Source organism: Cryptomeria japonica, chromosome 1 (assembly GCF_030272615.1).
Source record: "Cryptomeria japonica chromosome 1, Sugi_1.0, whole genome shotgun sequence".
NCBI lineage: Eukaryota > Viridiplantae > Streptophyta > Pinopsida > Cupressales > Cupressaceae > Cryptomeria > Cryptomeria japonica.
The window spans coordinates 574,501,193-574,520,967 of NC_081405.1; the positions used below are offsets into that span (position 1 = coordinate 574,501,193).

A 19,775-nucleotide genomic window follows, 5' to 3' on the forward strand; every position below is an offset into this window, starting at 1 on the left:
ACCAAAATTATTCATAGTAATAAAATTCTGCAGATATAAATGTTTAGTTATATATATGCATATCTATATATACAAATTTTCATATATTTGATTAATATGTATATATACATGTGTATATATATACATACATCTGTATGTATCAAAGAATTATACACACACACACACACACTATATATATATATATATATATTATATATATATATATATATTATATATATATATATATATTATATATATATATATATATATATATATATACTATAATTATTCATAGTTTTAGTTTTTTTGATATATACATGTTTAGTTATATATGTGCATATCTTTGTATACAAAACTTCAAATATTTAATTTATATGTATATGTACATGTGTATATGTATACATACATCTGTATGTATCAGAAATTACTATATCTATGTATACTTATATTACAATAATGCTTTTGAAAAAGCAAGTCACTAACAACAACAAGTGTAGTTAGAAGAACACTACAAAGTCAATTTACGACTTTGCAAAACCCATACATTTCAAGTAAAGAAGTTTATAAAACCCATACATTTCAAACAAAATCTCAACCTCACATATATACACAAACAAACACAAGATTCCATCATTTGACATATATGGATGTGTATTTATATATGTGCCAATGAGGATATATAGAGGTTCCACTAGATTTTACCATTTTCATTATCATTGCAAAACATTATTATTTAACGAGAGACTCAGTTTATTTTGTATCAAATCTCAGTGGGCCCATTTGAATACTTAATACCAAAAGGATAGTTATAATTTTCTCATATAACCCCCTTTATCATATCTAAATATAATATTATTTTGATCAAAATGATTAAAATAATAAATATTTAATGATTTAAGCCTCTCTTACTCACATTGTGTATCAGCACAAGTCGGGCCCCAAAGTGGGCCCGGCTAAAAAAAAATTCATTTGTAAACAATAGACCAAGACAAAATGCAGTGAGTCATTGATTGAATATGCTGATGTTGAAACCCTAAAAATGCTCATTTGGAATGGGCCTAAAAAATTGGTCAAATCATGAGCTGGGGGGTTACAACTCTGGGGTATGGCAAATAAATTTACTGAGAATCATGGGGGTATAATTGATTCTGAATGCAGGTCAATTGGGCATGAAATATGAATTTTCAAAGTGAGCCTCAAAGTGTTGCTTGACAATGTTCACTTGCAGAACTGAACCTTTTGCAAATGGATATATCTTTGAAAAATTGTCAAGTGGATTGATGGGGCTTAGCCACTTGGCATGAGGCTTCAAAAAATTGCAAGGAAACACAAGAAACTCTCCCTTTGGACTGATAATCAATTGGCACAAAATAATAACTGCTCAAACAAGGCTACTCAATAATGGTGCAAAACTGTCAATTAACAACCTAACTTTTGCACCTCCAAAGGAGACTTCACAAAAACTTCACATCTAATCATAAGAGGCTACAAGAAGGTATCTAGAATCTCCATAAGGTGTTAAACACTCCCATAAAATTATTTTGCATGAAGCTTATCTTAGCCAAAAATGCAAGCTTTCAAACATAGCAACATAGGCTTGTCACATAGGGTCAAAACTGAGTGCAACTTGACAAAAAATTACATGGGACCTCAAAAATCAGGCATAAATTTTTGAGTCCCAACATATTTCTCCTTGAATTATTTTCTATAAAAAAATTTCTAATAACTTTTAAAAGACTAAAGACCAATAAATATGTGGGTTCTTCATTTAAATGATAAAAAAATTATTGATTCAAAATGGAAAGTTGTTGAATCTCAAGTGTTTGGCGATAAATAAAAAACCATCTTTCTATCAAGATTAAAAGATTAAAAACAATCCCCCCCCCTTCAAACTATCTCTCCCTTTGGTGCTCCCTCCTATTCCCTTATCTATCTTTCTCTCCCTATTCCCTTATCTATATTTTTATCTCTACCACTCTCTCCATTTATCTTCCCATATATCTCTATCTCTCCCTCTCTCTACCTCATCCTCTATATCACCATATCTACTTTTTATTTGTCATTCTATAATTTTTTTCTATCTCTCTTCTTTGATACATTAATCTCTAGGTCTCTCCCTATACCTCATGTATAACACAAATGTATACTTGAGCTTCCACAACTCTTCAGTATACTCATTGCATAGATGCAATTGCTAATAGATTTTTATTTAAAAATAATGAATTATATATATATATATATATATATATATATATATATATATATATATTTTAAATTTTAATTTTAATAATTTAATTGTAAATATGTAACAATAATTTTGTTTTGAAAAATTAATATATATTACTCAAAATAAATAAATAAAACTTGTACTTATTCTTACTAATATAAATTATTTTAAAAGATAAATAATTAAATTTAAAAGTAAACTAATATCAATTGCTCTTCTATTCTGCTGTACTAATAATGCAATTCTTTTCTACAATTCCTTTCACTTACCATTTACATTTTCATGATATACAATAATTAAATTTTGCAGATTAGTGTACACACGTTTAGTTTTACGAATGAAATTGCATTTCTCTTTTTTGAATTCATGAAGTAAATTTAATTGAAATCGAAAAAACTCATTTCAACAAGTGTAGTTATCTTAACGGCCTGCTAATGGGTTGTTGAGGGTTTATCCTCCTAGGATGGGAGATAAAAGCCAAGAGTGGATTCCGCCAGACAAGGGATGGACCAAGATCAACTTTGACAGGGGATCAAGGGGGAATCCTGCGATCTCCGGGCAGGGGTCATAGCTCGTGATGAGAATGGTAGTATTCTTGCTCTTGGAGCAAAGAGATTGGTGGATGGGACTAACAACCTTTTGAGTGGGTTTGAGAATTTTAAGGTATTGCATGTTCTTAGGGAAGTGAATGCTGAGGCTGATAGGCTTTCGAACGTAGGTACAAATGGTTCCTTGGCTGATCATTTTAATTTCTTTGAAGACTTAAGGGAGTTGAGTCCCTTGGATTTTGGATGAAGGTGCTTTGTGTTTGAAAGGAGAAACCGAGATGTGGTGTTGAGACTTGTGTGATTTGTTTTAGATATGCATGATGGAGGGGTGGGGATGGCTTGTGTGGTTTGTGTTCTTCAAACTAGCAGCAAGTTGTGTAATGGTAGCACAGGTTCAATGATGTCAGCGTATGGATTTTTGTTTTGTTGTTGATGCATGGTATGAGGTGGTGCGTGCAAAGAAATTAATTTGTGGAGTGGCTACAGATTGTTATTTTAGGCCCTCGGTTTCTTTTTTTTGGAATTTGTGCAAAGGGTTGTTTTGGCTACTGCGAGTGCTATTTTTGGCTATAATTTTGGGGAAGGATGGAAGCCAACTTCTTGCTATCTACGGAGGGCCAAATGCCTACATTTCAAGGCACAATCTCAAGCAACCGCCTATTGAATGTTTTTAGGGTGGATGGGGAAGATTTTTGGAGGTTTGTTCGCCTGATGTTTGGGGAAGAATCCTTGGACATTGACTATCGTGCGTGAACAAATTAAATGTTTTGTCCTTGTTTGTGGCTCTGGCTTTGATGGTGGGAGGTTCAAAGGAGGAGGTGCTATGGGTGGCATCCCTTGCACTGAGACCGAAATGGTTAGGTGGCCTAGCAGAGGTGGTGGCTCGAGCGGTGATTGGTATGAGTCTGAGAATGGAGCAAGGGTTGTGGAGGCGCTTAGGTGGAGGAAATGATGCAGTATAGCCTCTGGTGGTGTGGTCGCCTTCTCATTCGGTGGAATCCCAGATGGAGGATGCAAGGAATGGGTGGCGGGAAATTATGGAATTTATGTGGGAGTTGGGACTAGTGGAGAGAGTGAAAATGCGTGGCAAGCAGACCCCGGTGAAGTCACATGCTCTAATTGGCAAAGATGGGTGGCCGTTGGTGCATCACCAAATCCCGTGGAAGAATGCGAAGGTGGCGAATCGTAGTATGTTGTGAGGCAGACGACCGGGAACCATGACAGGTGTCGGGATGGAGCTTCCAGAGGTAGGACCCAGCCAGGCCATTCCCAACTTCTCCAGGGAGGAAGCCCTTGGCTTGTTCCGGTAGGATGGTCTTTTGTGGGTTGTCAGTTTTTTGGTTGGGGATTCCTAGTTGTAAGGAATGTTTCCAGTATGGAAGGCTTTGTAGATGTGGTTTCTGTCTCGGGTTCTTTTTGTTATCGTAGGGGCGAGACCCATTTTGTGGAATGCTATTGAGTAGTTAAAGGCATGTATACTTTCCTTTCAAGCAATATAGATCTTAAACCGGTTATCAATTAAAAAAAAAAAAGTGCAGTTATCTTAACATTGAACCTTTACGAAATATCATATTGTTGAATTATATATATGATGATAATGAGTTGGCAAAAATGGGTTATAATTATTTACTGTTTAAAAATATAAATTTAAAGTATAGATAAATGAAAAATATTCAAGTAGTAATAGATAATTACTATAATTTTTTTTTAATTGGGGACACAATATATTGACAAAATCTATATACTAATATAAATTTTCATTCAATTTGGATTGTACTATCATGAAGTGATTTTATATAAGAAGCATCATTTTACAAATTTTTAGTCTTGGAATATTAAGAAGAATGCAATTTAACAAAAAATCATTCCAAGATATTTCAAAACTGAGGATATACTTTTTATCATTTTTATTAATGCAAAGTTGGTTCAATCAAGGTATCAACCTTAAAGTACTTGACCCTTGCAATTCCAACAATTTAAAAAGGCAACTTTAAATGTTACTTGTCCTTAATGTTTCACTTGAAGTAGATAATCTATTCAATTGAATATTAGAAACATATAATGTGTTAGATAGGGAATTCTTGTACATAAATATGTTTTCACCTAGATCTATGATATCAATTTAGAGCTATCCAAAGTTTGACATATAAATTTATATATGAAGGATAATCAAAAGATCTAATTTCAATTACATAAACCTAGTCTCATTATTGTTTAACAAACTAAACATCTACATGGACCCTAATCTTTAGTTACCTAAATTAATTTGTTTTTCTTAATTCAATGAATTGGCCTGCATAGCGCTTTACAAAAGTGAAAATTTTCCTTGAAAGTACTATTCTTAATGGATTTTCCAAAAACCCAATTATTAGATGTTGCGTTTTACTCTGAGCATTCGTATCTATTCATTCGCAACTCTTAATTTATTGATACGATATATATAAAGGAGCGTGAGATTGGCTTCATCAAGTATTTGAAGTTACACGTCCATAAATCTGTTAAGAAAATGGCACGGCAAGCAGGAGCAGATGAGATCGTTAATGGCAATAACAGAGAGGCTTTTGATATGAGTCGTGCTTTAACCGACCTAAACAATAATGTGTGTGTATTGAAAAGTGTTTTGATTGGAGAGATAACAGCCTACGAAGCGGACCCGCAAAATCAAGCTGATAAGTTTGCATTTCATCTTAACATGTTTAACAATGTTGCCGATTCATTTAACCAGGAGGTTGAGGCTTTAGATCTCGAATTGGGCAGCTATTTAATATGGCACAAACCCTGGGCTGAATACATAGGACACTGTAATTCACTAGAAAATATTGATCTTATTCTGGAGGAAGCAATAGATTTAATTTGGCAACATTGGTTACCTGATCTGGAAGAAAGAGTGGAGAGACATAGGGAGAGAGAGATAAGACAAGTGGTGGAAGATCTACCGAGCATAAAAATTTCAGGAGATCATCTGAATGAAAACGCTACGTGTGCGATTTGTTTATCTGATTTTGAAGGGGCAGAAGAGGTGTGCCAGTTGCGTTGCCATGAACGTCACATATTTCACAGGGAATGTATTGAAAAATGGTTGAAGAGACAAAATCAGTGTCCCATGTGCAGGGGGCCAGTATTTTGGAGGAAAGTTGTTAGAGATAGAGAGATCGGTACACTTCGAGTTACTCTTCACGTCTAGTTTACGTGGATAATTAGAGGAGTTATTAAATATCTCTTCACGAATGTTTTTGTATCTCTTGATTTCCTGTGTTAACATGCATATAATAACAACGATGGACTACTTCCTCTTGAATATAACTGTAACAAAATGCATCCTTGGACTACCAGGATGACAATCTAAAAGAAAGAAACACTCTGCCAATGTTACATCTGATAAAATTATTTTAATATTCCAAAGAATATATGATTAAAAATATATTCCAAAGAATATATAATTAAAAGTAAAAATCTGTGTGTTTAATCTGAATTTCTTTAAGATGGTTCTCTTCGCAGACTTGTTTATCTTACGGATAAGATCGCTTGACCATTTGTCCCGAAATTTTGGTTTTTTTACTGATCTTCGCAGCACTGAAGCAACATCAAAAAATTATGCAAAAAATTTATGCAGAATCTTGAGTTAAATCATTTGCCATGGTTTCAGTGAATTTTATTTGTAAATCTGTATGCAGTCAGATCTTATCGGTAAATTTTGTAATAAATATTTATAAATACTAATATTAATCATTTTAGTATAAAAATATTATTTTAATTTTTAATTTTTATTAGAGAGGTTAACCATATTTTGAAGAAAGTAAGAGATTTGATTAGAGAAATATGGTCAAGCGATATGGAAGAAAGAGTAAACAGACAGACGGAGAGGCAGATAATACAAGTGGTGGAAGGCCTACCTACCATTAAAATTTCAGAGAATCATCTTAATGAAATTGTTAGTTGTGCAATTTGTTTTTCAGATTTTGAAGCGCTAGAGGAGGTGTGCCGTTTGTTTTGCGATGAACGGCACATATTTCACAGGGAATGCATTCAACAATGGCTGAAGAGAAAAAGTAACTGTCCCATTTGCAGGTGGACGGCATATCTCTCATATTGGATGGAACACTACACTTCGATTTTCTTTTGACCTCCAGTTTTTTGGGACACTGCAATTATTTAAGAAAAATAGTCTTGCGAACATAGGCTGGTTTTAGAACCACTACAAACTACAACCTTTCAAACATGTAAAATTTCTCTATTTCCTTTTTTAAGATGTTAAATTTCGATTTTAGAAACCCCATAACTTATTTCTTGCGACTATATAGCTACGTAGGAACTTTGATGCACAAGAAGTAGAACCATACTATTTGCATTCCACATGTTGTATAAAGAAACATTGAGCTCCAACAAGGTCAATAAAACCTTGTCAAATTATGATGGAGGTTTTAGAACCTTCAAAATTCCCTAATGCATAAATTCTCTAATGTATCAAAAATTAGAATAATAGATATTTCATATTTGGGGCACAAGTTTTGATACACGAATTATTTTATAAAAAAGGATAACCACATTTTCAGATCCCCTTATGTTAAGGTTAGATGTTTATAACGTGTTAGGTACACCTTTATATTTTTTAAGAAATTGTAAATAGAACTCTTATCAACAAAGAATTACGTAGTATTGACCTTTCTATATCTGAACACAATGTATTAAGGAAAACGTTTTTTAGTTATTATTTAATATGTGGGTTCTATAATATCAATTGGGCCAATAAAAAAAATCTATATATGTATATGTATACACACACAACTACACAAAAAGGGTATTTAAGACAAAATATTACTTTTATCTTAAATATAATTTTTTTTGTTTAACTACTTTTTTATTATTTAATTGTCTAAAATTAAGACAATAGGGAAAACACGTTTCTAAAACTATATTGTTTCCCTCCAGTCTTTTATTTTCTTCTATCACTAAGCTCAACATGTCAATGCTTCTCCGACGGCAGCGGCTTCATGCGAGGCGTTCACAGTGTTCATTATCAATGGCGCGATCGTGGGAAGGAATGGAGGGGTTTTATTTAACCTACAAAATCCTCCCATATTTTCCCATCCAGCTAGCAGAGGCAGGAGCTACAGGGGAAGCAGGAGCACCGGGAGCAGAGGCAACAAACCAAGCGTTTATTCAGAACCTCAAGATTCTGAAGCATCCGTTGATTCAGAACCTCCAACTGATGTCATTTCGTGTACTGGTTTTCCAGCTCCAGATCGAGGGGTTTAGAGATCTTCAACAGTTTTCAATGCCATAGCCGGCCCAAGGGTCAAATCAGGTAAGTTCTTGCTTGAAATTTCCTAAAACATTTGCAACATATCGATTTTGTGTAGTCCTTGCAATCATTTCATTTTTTCCCTTAACATCTCTTTGAGGTATTCTATCAAACGATTCAGGTGCGTTGCTTATGATTCCACATTTGCATGTGCATCTGCTAGAATATTTCCAACTTTAATATCTGCCAAAACCGCATTTTCTGCAACTCTTGCTATCATAAGCTTCAACCATGAAGCATGGATTCATCCTCCGCTACCATTGCCCTATCCGAGCCCAAACTCTGTGGGTTTGTATTTTATATATTTATGCACATGTATTGAAACTTGAGCATCTGTTAAACCCTCTTCCTTATTTTAAATTTAAGTGAAGAGGAGTCAATTTAAATTGGAATTCATTTGACCATAGAAATTTTGTTTTTTCCAAATTTTTTATTAAAAATTATTTATTGAAAACCCAAAAATCCATGAAGAAAACTGAATCAGCGCTAATTCTAACAGTTCCATACACATATTACTCTTGTGGATTTCCAACAGAGTTGAAGGTGATACAACATTCACAAGGTAACAATGTAAAAGAAAATTTGTACTAAACCATGTAGCGCAATGCCCTGCTCACCGCTATATATATTCAGAGCTCTTATGTAAAAGTTTATTATCAATGGCGGGAAGGAATAGCATGGCTTTTATTTTACCTCCAAAATCCGCCCATATTTTCCCATCGGCTTCATTAACAGGACACAATTCATGTGGGGGTTTTCTAGTGGATGGCAAGGGCATAACTGCAATCTCCATTTCTGCCCTTTGTACCAAGCATACTCTCCAGATCTAGTTTTCCAGGGGTTTAGGGATCTTGAATAGGTTTTTATTTCCGTACATCAGCATCGGTGCCATAGCCCCAGGGTCGAATCGAGGTAAGTATGTTTCAAATCCATGTTTTCAAACATAAAGGAAACTCGTGATTTTCTTAATAGATTCTTATAGGACCCAATTCTTGTAGGGGTTTTCCAATCTACAATCTCTATTTTTGCCCTTTGCGCTAAGCACATTCTCCTGATCTGATTTTCTAGAGGTTTAGGGATCTTGAACAGGTTCAGTAGCGGTGCCAGAGCCCTAGGGTCAAATCCAGATAAGTACATTTGAACTATACCAAATAAGTAAGCTGCGGGCTAATGCTACCACTTTTATCACCGACCCACCCAACGTCCCCCCAACCCACCCTAGATGGAAGCACCACAAGCATACAAAATCGCCATCTCTATTCTCTTGGTTGAAGCACAATCTCTTTTTTGTGTAAAGGCTTTTAGCGGGGGAAACTTGTTATCGCAGTTGTAGCTCCGCAAGCCTTTCTCGTAGCAGAGATAGGTAATCAGGCCCCCTCTTGCCAATGAGGAATTGAAATCCACCTTTCTCGTAGAGGTACTTAATTCGCATAGACTCCAGCTTGTAATGTGCATACCCATGACTGAGGTAGGCAGAGCAACGCATGATAAGCATACCCAGCCAGGCAGGCATACTATGTATTCGTAGGCCAACAGTGTTGTTTTCCCTCTATGCAACATCCATAAAATTCAACGAGATTGGGATGCTGCACTATATCATAAATTGACTTCACTATGTGAGAATAGATGTGGTGACCTATGTCATTTTGTTTTGGTGCTTTAAAAATGAGAGAATTGCATGCCAAATAATCGGGATTCCATGAGCCAGACAAAAAGCTTCAGAAAAAATCATGCAAGATGTGGAGCTGTAAAGGTAAACATGGTCAATCTTTGTTGTGGTTCTATAATTACATGTTACAAGTTTTAACACTTTCCTTATCCTAAATTCATCTCCATCTAGAAAGAATTAATCATTTTTCTGTGCCTTCTGAAACTAAAAACAACATAGCCATGAAAAGATGAGCTCCGCATATGATTGAGACTTTGCTCAGCTATAACCAATATAGCTACCCATCACCAATAGATTTAAGGTTCAGTAGTTAGTCTAAAACAATGAAACATGGAGAAAGATGACAAAGGTTTGTGAACAATTTAGCAGTTCTTGTTGCTATAACACAATTTGAACTCAAATGACTTCAATTTTCAGAGTTTGCCACTGGTACTATTTTTTTGAATTTATCTAGATGGAATACTCCAGAGATAGAATTTGTAATGAAATAAATAAATAAATAGGTAGTGGCAATGTGTATAGTATGTATCACTGACCTGCACCATATTTTATTGTAAATGTTGAAGAAACCCACACATTTTAGCTGTCTGATATGAGGACCTAACTATAGGATCTGATTTTAAAATTACAACACCAAGTTTTTCTAGTGGAAACTATAAGAAAATTCATTACTCTAGCCTACGTGTATCTTGCTAATAAACACCATAGAAATACTACATGAAATGAAGGACCTGCATCATTGTTTCCTTTTTTACATATACAAACAGAAGTACTTGGGTCAATGATGTCGTAGAGACACTGTAATATAGCCTCTCGTGTATCACATGCAAGTAAATATATCTGAAATACTCCAAGAGAACTTGAATCCATATATCTGAGTGTCACATGCAAGTAAATATATGTGATTATGTTTTTGTAATTTGAATACCTATTCCAAATTTCCTCTATAATGTTGTTTGAAAAATAAACCATCACACCCTTCTACCTAAGGTCTCAGACTCAATTTAGTAACAATCATGCACACTCACACAATCTTGTACTGTATTCTGGATTACAAAATTAAAGAGTTACCCTTATCTTTATGTGGAACTATGTCAATTTGAACAATTTTTTCAGCATTGTCCTAGACCTGTGTTGTCCTTGAGATAGCTTTACTGAAATCTAAAACACTCGAATAGAATTAGATGATGTATGTTTAAGTGTAAATATATGAAATTATGATTCACAAATTCAATTCTTGTTTCAAATTTTCCTGCTAATATTCTTTGGCACAGTCAAATCTAAAACACTCCAAGAGAATTAGATGTCATATGTTTAAATATAAATATATGTAATTATGATTCTCAAATTCTATTTTTGTTTCAATTTTTCCTACTAATATTGTTTGGCATAGTCAAATCTAAAATACTCCAAGAGAATTAGATCACATATGTTTAAATGTAAAAATCATATATGTAAAAATATTGACTCTAGTAGAAAATGACCTATAATGCCATTTTATATGAACTAAACAATGCAACTGCCACTAATAGACCAAAAAGGCAATTATCTGGTAAGTAGTAACAACAAGTTCCATAGGCTTAGGGTCAAACTTCCTGTTAACATTACAAGTACCCAGAGAATATATCCATGTAAGCTTTCTATGTTTTGTCTTTGTCTGATAGAACTGCCTGAACACCTCTATGCATCTTACCTTTATCAAGTAGCAAAAGTCAATAGGCTAAGCTGCAGAAATAGGTACATCTAAGAGTTGTGCTATATAAAAAAAGGGCATACCATTTCAACTGGCAGATTAAGATCAAATGATTTGTAACTTGGCCAAAACCCAGTTGTCAAAATTGTCACAGTCTAGTTTATGTTAGGATGTGCATGAGAGTTTTCATTAACATAATCATCAAAATGCCCTTGGTTCTCCTTTGCTAATGTTAATTACCAAAAAGGCAATTACATGTTTACATTAATCACAAAACTATGGAAAATGTATTAATTTAATCTGAAAACTAGTTTGAACAATGGTTATACTACCAAATATTTTAGCTGAAAGTAAAATCATAATTGCCATCAACTTGCACATAGGTCATCTGAATGTTTTGTTTGCAGCTATATGTAAAACATGCAAGCAGATTGAAAGGTAAGGTTTGTACCAATCAACTGAAACAAAATATTATATGAATGATTAATCTTAATTCTCTAAAAAAGTTGCTTATCACCATTATTATAAGGGTTCTTACATGAATGCATCAAGCCAGAGGCTGATTTGTGTTGAAGTTGGATAGAAAGATAGTGAAAAGAGATTAGACACAGATTTTTCTCTGCATAGGTGACATTCTGTTAAACATATCTCATAAATACAAATCTGAATTTCAAGGATACTCAAGATCAAAATCTTTTTGTAGACAAAATATTTTGCCCAGCCCTATTTCCCATAGTTTGTCAACATCTTCGGTGCTCTAGGCCACCATGGTTCAGAGGACATCAACCATTATTTAAAAGCTAGTAATATGTATTCCGTATACATAGTAAATGTAGTGCTCAAACAAAAAATTAAAAAAATTATAAATTATAGTAATGTCAAGAAAAGACTTAGTTCAACCTTATCTCGAGGCATGAGCCCACAATCAGGTCAGGAAGAACAAAGTTGTAATTTATTCCCAGTTCATGTCTGTATATGAACACTGAAAAATCAAATGGAATACCAACTTAGACAGGCATCGAATTATGAAATGACTCTCATCTAGCTTGTATGTGATACTAAATTATGAAATGATAATATACAGGCTGTTGGAAGAAGTTCACACAAGATGATTGAAGCTACAATGCAATCAACTACAAAGGGAAAGGTAATTTGTTATTATGTTTTTATTTTCATTGCCGTCCATTTGATTTAATTATTTTCAGGACCTTCTAGCATTTTTACATTGTAGGTCATAATAAAATAAGAATATCTTGAATCTGTGACTTAGAATAGACCAAGAGCACTATTACAACATAACTAAGTGTTGTCAGCTAGGATGTTTTTTAAATTCACTTTGAAACTAACTTTTACTAGTTTCTGCCTTGTACAGATCCAAACAATTTTGCAAGCTTACTTTCCAAGCATTCTTCAAATTTTAGGGGTGACTGGAAGAGAAGATTCTTTGTTCTCAATGGCTGTGGAATATTGTATTATTACCTCAAACAAGACTGGGGCAAGCAAATGGTAAGACAATTAAGGCCACTGCATTTCTGGTATTTGATTCATACATTTTTGGGTGCGGACATCTATATGTTTATCATTCCCAATTTTTGAGGTAAGGAAATTTATATGTTTTTCTTTCTGTAAATTTTGATTAATGGATATGTTTTGTAGGATAATGCTTTCCAGCATTCTCTTAAGACAAGTCATCATGCAACTGATCATGTATCTATTTTATTTGGTCGGTTTCCTTCCTCTCATCACCACTGACCATCACAAGATGACAGGTCTATTGCACACCATACTGTTAATCTACTTACATCAACTATTAAGCTGGATGCAGAACAAACTGATCTATGGTTTTGTTTCACGATAGTTTCTCTGAAAAAAAAAAATACTTTCCAGGTGTGTGGTTTGATTATGATATATATTGTTAAAACTATCTTGGAATTGAAACCCCACAAACAACAATTAGATACATCTTTCATGTCTTTCATTGTGGGTTTGTATTGTGTTCTGCCATATGTAGGCAGAGAATGCAATGGATTGTATGGACTAGATTGAAAAACTAACAGGAGTAATTGCTTCACTTTTGGAGATCCTCATCCATATATTAGCATCATTCACCCTTAGTTATAACCCATTCTTGTTTGGGAAGTAGTTGTCAAATGATCTATACTTTCTAGTGTTGTTGAAGCACTAATATGAGTTTGACCATAGAAGTTTTTCCTTTGATGGCATAGATTGTTATCACTTGTGTCTAGTGGACAAGAACGTACCTTAAGCAACCCAAACATTTTTAGACTTTCTGTAGCAGATGACGATCAATATCTACAATGAAAACATCACCACATGTTATATTATGTTTCTTTCCCTTGTGGCACTCGCTCTTTTATTTTTTGGACAATGGAATGTTCACTCATAATGGCTGAAGTAGATAACTCTATGTTAAATTTGAACCAGAATAAATAGATAGCAGAAAACTAAACTTAAGAACAACACAAACACAAGAAACTTATCTTGGGAAAACCCTCCACCTGAGGGTGAAAAACCCAGCCCACTCAAAATGAATTTTATTATATCTCTGAAAAATGAATATAATTATTGATAGTTTCAAGTTACTCTCAATCACAACCTACAAATCAATCATGACAAAGAAGTGAAACGATACATCTCATATATGTTCTATAAGACTTAATGGAGTCTGAAAACTCTAAACACAGAAAACATATAATATTACTGTTCTGACAGAATCCATACACATCACTCTTGACTTGCTACGAGACAAAAATGATAAGCCAGCAATATGATCTTCAATCCGCAGAAGAAGAAGAAGCTCAACGAAAATAGAAGAGCGATCTATATAATGAATCGGATAGCATGTGAAAAAGACTCCACGATGGTAGAGGAAAAGTCATCGACAGCCACATAGATATCTCACTGACAGCCACCATAGCGCACAGATATACAATGAAGAATTTTGAAAGGAAAATGAAAGCCATCAAAGTGGTACAAGATAGATAAAGGTAAAGGAAGCCACCAAGATGAAGACAAAATAATAATATAGAAGATTGCGATATGAAATAAATGAGAGATGTCAGAGAGGAAATAGATATGCTTAGGTAATACTCTAAACCAACAGAGCATCTCTCGAACATTAAAAATATATGAATACAAACACAGCATCAACCTGGGAACCTAAAGTATAGAAGAAGACCAAAGATAGCATGAATCTTATATCTCTATATTTACATTTACAACTTTGTGTCAGGGTAATTATCACTGTCCTTTTCAACATTCTGCCACCCACACAGGATGATTAGTTGGTACATGTGTCAATCAATATTCTTCTTGTCACCAACAATGCTTTATTGGGTCTACTATCAATGTTGTCAAGGATTTGAAAAGTTACTAGTCATAGCTAGCTCTGGTTACTTGTATGGTTCCTAGAGATGTGATGATTGGCATTCAAAACTTTTGCTACTTGTTTATCTAAGAATGATGACTTTGGTATTTGTTATGGAGACTATTAAGGACTCTTGTCCTTATTATCCATTATTAATCCAAATTTGTGTTGCTTGCATGTCTCACTAATTTGTTCTAGCTCACTGTCATGGGTATTTGACCCTTGTTATCTTTGACTAGCTGGGACTGCTCCTTGATCTTTCTTTTGTTGCAGATCTTGTGTTGGCTATGTTTATCATCGGTATCTGATATTACCTTCATCTCACGAGGCAATGATAAGACCTTAGTGCTATACTATACCAACTATGGCCAACTGTCTATACTGTCCTCTAGCTAAGACTGCAATGCCTTTATGACTCTTCAAGGGTTTTCTTCTGTATTTTCTTGTGGCTGATCTAGACAGTAATTGATTTGATAGCTCTATCACTAATCTTTGGATCAACATACCTAGCGACTTTCTTCCCACCCTACTATGACCTTTATGATGAAATATTAACTTGCCAATGTATTGTTTTCATCGCCGAGATTTCTCTGTTATACTTCAGTTGTTTCTTTATGTACCACAGTGATCTTTCACTTTATGGCCTGATTTATGAGGAATGTCTTTCTGAGATCTGTGTTATGTAAGCTATCTTGAATTGTATTCACTTTCATTCTTATTGACTATAACTACATTGTAATCACTTCTCTTGATGACTATTTTCTCACTGTATTTGATGCTCTGTGATGACTTTGAAGACTATCATTTCCATCTTTTTGTTGCTTACTTGTTTTTTGATGCCTTTGTTCCTTGGTTTTGATCTCCTTAAAGTGTTGCAACCAAAATCTATTCTCCATCATCACACTATCTTTATCATTGTCATTTGAAACCTACCTCTGCCCAAACAAGGCTTTGTTCTGTTTAGGTCTTGCTTCAACAGTCTCTGTGTTCTAACAGTCTCTGTGTTCTTGGGATCAATCCCTTGCATGTGCTATCCACATTGAATGTTTTGATCCTTGCTTATTAATAGCTATGGCATCCTTGCTATGCTTTGTAATAATCATTATCATCTCTTTCTTTGCATTGGAGTTTGAAATCACATCATATATTGAGTTGGTTTATAACGTGCCAAGACTGTCTTTTCTCCATTCTCTTTGGTCCATTTGGTCTGTGATTTGACAATGATATCACAGTATTTTTTATTGAGAATGCATTTTGATGAGACTGTGGCTCTCTAGACTGGTACACCTATCTTTCTTAAGTCTGAGACTCCATCTGTTTACTGTATTTGGACTGCTAATGACTTGGTTTAGAAAGAAACCTCATTGTATCTTTTAGGATGGTGACTATCCTTTGTGGTCTTATGAATGTGGCTTTCAATATTTCCTCATCTTATACTCACTATTCACTGTCATTGTTATGGATGACTTATCAAATTTGGGTTTTGTGCTGCTATAGGAGTATGGTCTGATCCTTTTGATTGATCTCTCTGCCCTTGATGCCATAATGCTTTTTGATAACCGGTGCATGCAAGGAGAGGCTAGTCTATTCCAATCCCTTTAAGTCTTTAGACATATGGTGCTAATGATTACTTTCATGATCTTCACATGCTTAATTCTTTGATAATGACTGTGTATGCCTTCCAAAACTTTGTCATTTAGATTGTATTTCTTGTGCTACGGTCTGCAACATGACTATAAGGTATGGTCTCATGGCATTGATATTGATGATGGCCTTCACTTGTATAGTTCTATGCCCTAGTGTACATTACCTTTACCTCTATAACTGTATTTAGGCTTTAAGACTTGTTAAAAACTTCCTTAGAAATTTTGTACTCCTTTATCAACATTGCTACACTGACAATGAAATATCCTTAAAACAAAAATTAGGACTGTCTCATGACCATCATATTCACCTTTACCTTCTCTCATGAGCCTGATCTGTCTTTGACCTTTACTTCTCTCATGAGCCTGATTTGTCTTTGAACATATCACTGCTCTGTGCTTTCTACAGGTCTCAAGACATTAATGCTTTCAGGCACTTTCTCAAAGAGGCCTAAGGCTTAATCTAAGCCTATTTTTGTCCTGAAAACCAAAAATAGGTAACAGTTATATGTATTAATTTGTGCTGAAAATGTAAAAAAAACTGAAATTAGATGCTTATCTAGCATACATCTTGACATTCAAAAGTATTGTTCTTCATGGTTTCTCAAATCTGTGTGTCATAGGGCCTGTGATGATTAAATATACCATTGCTTTGTAGAATTTGGGACATATAAAGAACTTCTTCGCTCCCAGGTACTTAATGTAGCTTTTACTGTACAAGAATTATTACTACTGTACTTGTATTGAACATGTGGAAATAAGAAGAAAGGCTGAAATCTTTTTATTTTTACTTGGACAAATAATATTCTTCCCGTTGTAAACATTCTATTTACTTTTATTAAAATCACTCAACATATTTTATAGATGTAGGAATGACTTATATATGTTTTGTTTAGGTAGAGAAAATTTTGAATGAACGGTTGATACACTTTGTGAATATTGATTTACATGATGTCAAGGTACTGTTGATTTAACTGAATAATTTCTATATAGATCAGTGTCCATTGTAACTTAACATATGGCTTGAGAATTTTCGCTAAATATTTTTCCAATTTATATAATAAAATATATTTGTGGACAAGATCCATGATATGTTCTATAGTGCTTTAAAGCTGATACATACTGATAGTGAACATATGGTGTGGTTGAACAATTATGTGAAGCTAGAAATTAGTTAATAGAGGACCTGAATTTAGTGAACTGAAAGTTTTGTAGCTTGTTTTAAAAAACTTAAAAGATTGCAAGGAAGAGTTATAGAAAACCACTCACATGAAAATGAATTGACCTAAATCACCATTTCTTAACCAAGAAAATTTGCTTTCACAGTTATATTTTAATTTGGGTTCATGAACATATCATTTACTATTCCTCAAGCCTTAGCTATGAACTATTTGTTTTGTATGATTACTAGTGACCTTCTGAATGCAGATTGAATACAAAAACAGACAACAAATTAAATCTTTTACTTGTCTTTTTGGATTCCCTCTTTCCCATGTACACAGAAAAAAAATCATTACATACACACCATGGCAACTAAAATACAACATTGATGATATTTAATATTATATTAAACTTGACTTATAATTCTCTAAATCAATATAAATATTCAAGCACTTTCCCTTGATCATTTTATTCTTCATCATACACAGTATGCCTCTAAACCTCTTTACCTTTTTTTGTTCAAGGCATTGATGGAAATATCTGTAATCTGGGATTTGATCTGTAACAAATGAACTTTAAAATTATAATCTTGATAAGCTTTCTATTGTTTTGAAAATGTGATTTAGTGTTCTCTCCACTTGTATGAAATATTGGATATTTGTTAAGATGAATTGTTCTTTGATTATCATAATACAATATTGTTTCTAAATCCTAATTCTTAAGCTCTTCTAATTCAGCTTTAATCCTAATTTTTCAAGCTCTCCTCTCAGAGTCCCAACCATATTGGTTAAACATGCTGCTCCAAAAGTTGAATACTTCTCTAGTCAATGACAATTATATTACTGATTTGTTTTTATGTTCCAGATATATTGGAAAGCATCAACGAGTATATCGATGATGCTGAAATGATGGATAAAATGACTACCAAGAGCTGATGTGAATTGAAACACTGACCTGTATGATTTTGATTTGTTTGCAATTATTTTTTAGGCTTTCTTTATTGAATAATATGCTATAAATTACTTCCAAGATTGGAAAGAGTTGGTTTTAGAATCTATTCTAAGCGCTTGATTAAATTTAGTTAGAAAGAGGGTAGTTTGAATTTGTGGATTGATGACTTACACCTGTTTTGCATTGAACAGGTTCACACTGAGGATTAAAATCAGACCATGTAGGTGCCAACTCACAAACATAAATGTATCGTTCAAAATTTTGGTACATTCTCTTTGTGTTGCTAGAGCTAGATAGATATTGTAAGGTTTTATCTAAGAAACATACTTGTTTTATTTTCAAGGCAACAAAAAGTTGTTCAATACAAAAACACAAAATGACTGGCAATGGTCACGTTCTCAACCATTATTTAGACTTAAAACTCACTGCTAAACCAAAGGGTGTTTTGAGACCCAAGATTCTGAAGGATAAAATTAAAACCAAAGGGTGTTTTGAGACCCAAGATTTTGAAGGATAAAATTATTTTTAAAGGGCGGTAGCTCAATGGAAGAGTACCTGCTTTACAAGCAGGAGGATGGTGGTTCAATTCCATCGTGCCCTAACATATGTGTAAATGTGCACCAATAATGTTTTTGATTAAAGTAAACAGGGATTTGGAAAGGCCAGACCCTTGTATAGAAATGAGGTTGAAACCGAGAGCTGTTTATCCAGAAACAGCATGGACAACAATGTGACAGACCTTTATTTTAAAGGTTGGTGTGCTTTGGTTGTCTTGTAGTATGCTTATTTACTGCAGGGACTGTAGCCATGGTAAGTTGCCTTGTTTTTCACTTTTCAGAATTGAGAATGGTTGATCTGATTTCATAGTATTTCTTTCTTGAGAAATTTGCTATTAAAAATTAATGAGAATTTAGCAATCTAGCAGCTAGTTGGCTTGGATTTATCATTTTATGTCATCTAATGATTGGAATGTCCTTAAAATCCAAGCAAACAATACTGATTTTGACCTCTGCCTATCAGTCAACAATTACCTTGATCACAAGTCTAGTATATTTCACTTCCATATTACCATGCCTGTTTTTATGCCTTAAGATAACTAATTCTTTGAAGTTGAACTCTCAATAGGCCTTACACTTGCATACACTGAAAGTGCCAGTTTTCCATTGCTTCATATTCTCACGGGACACTTTACTAACAATGGCTTTAATTTTTCT

The 19,775-nt window shown here is 33.9% G+C and overlaps 1 long non-coding RNA gene and 1 other non-coding gene across 2 annotated transcripts; both read left to right on the top strand.

The window, feature by feature from the left end:
* The first annotated feature begins 7,696 nt into the window (after positions 1-7,696).
* Positions 7,697-19,127, top strand: LOC131875515 (uncharacterized). The gene is made up of 5 exons (XR_009372370.1): positions 7,697-8,059; positions 12,503-12,565; positions 12,791-12,924; positions 18,475-18,566; positions 18,753-19,127. It is a non-coding gene; the product is annotated as an uncharacterized LOC131875515 (long non-coding RNA).
* On the top strand, positions 19,091-19,162 carry TRNAV-UAC (transfer RNA valine (anticodon UAC)). The gene has a single exon. It is a non-coding gene; the product is annotated as a tRNA-Val (tRNA).
* The last annotated feature ends 613 nt before the right edge of the window (positions 19,163-19,775 follow it).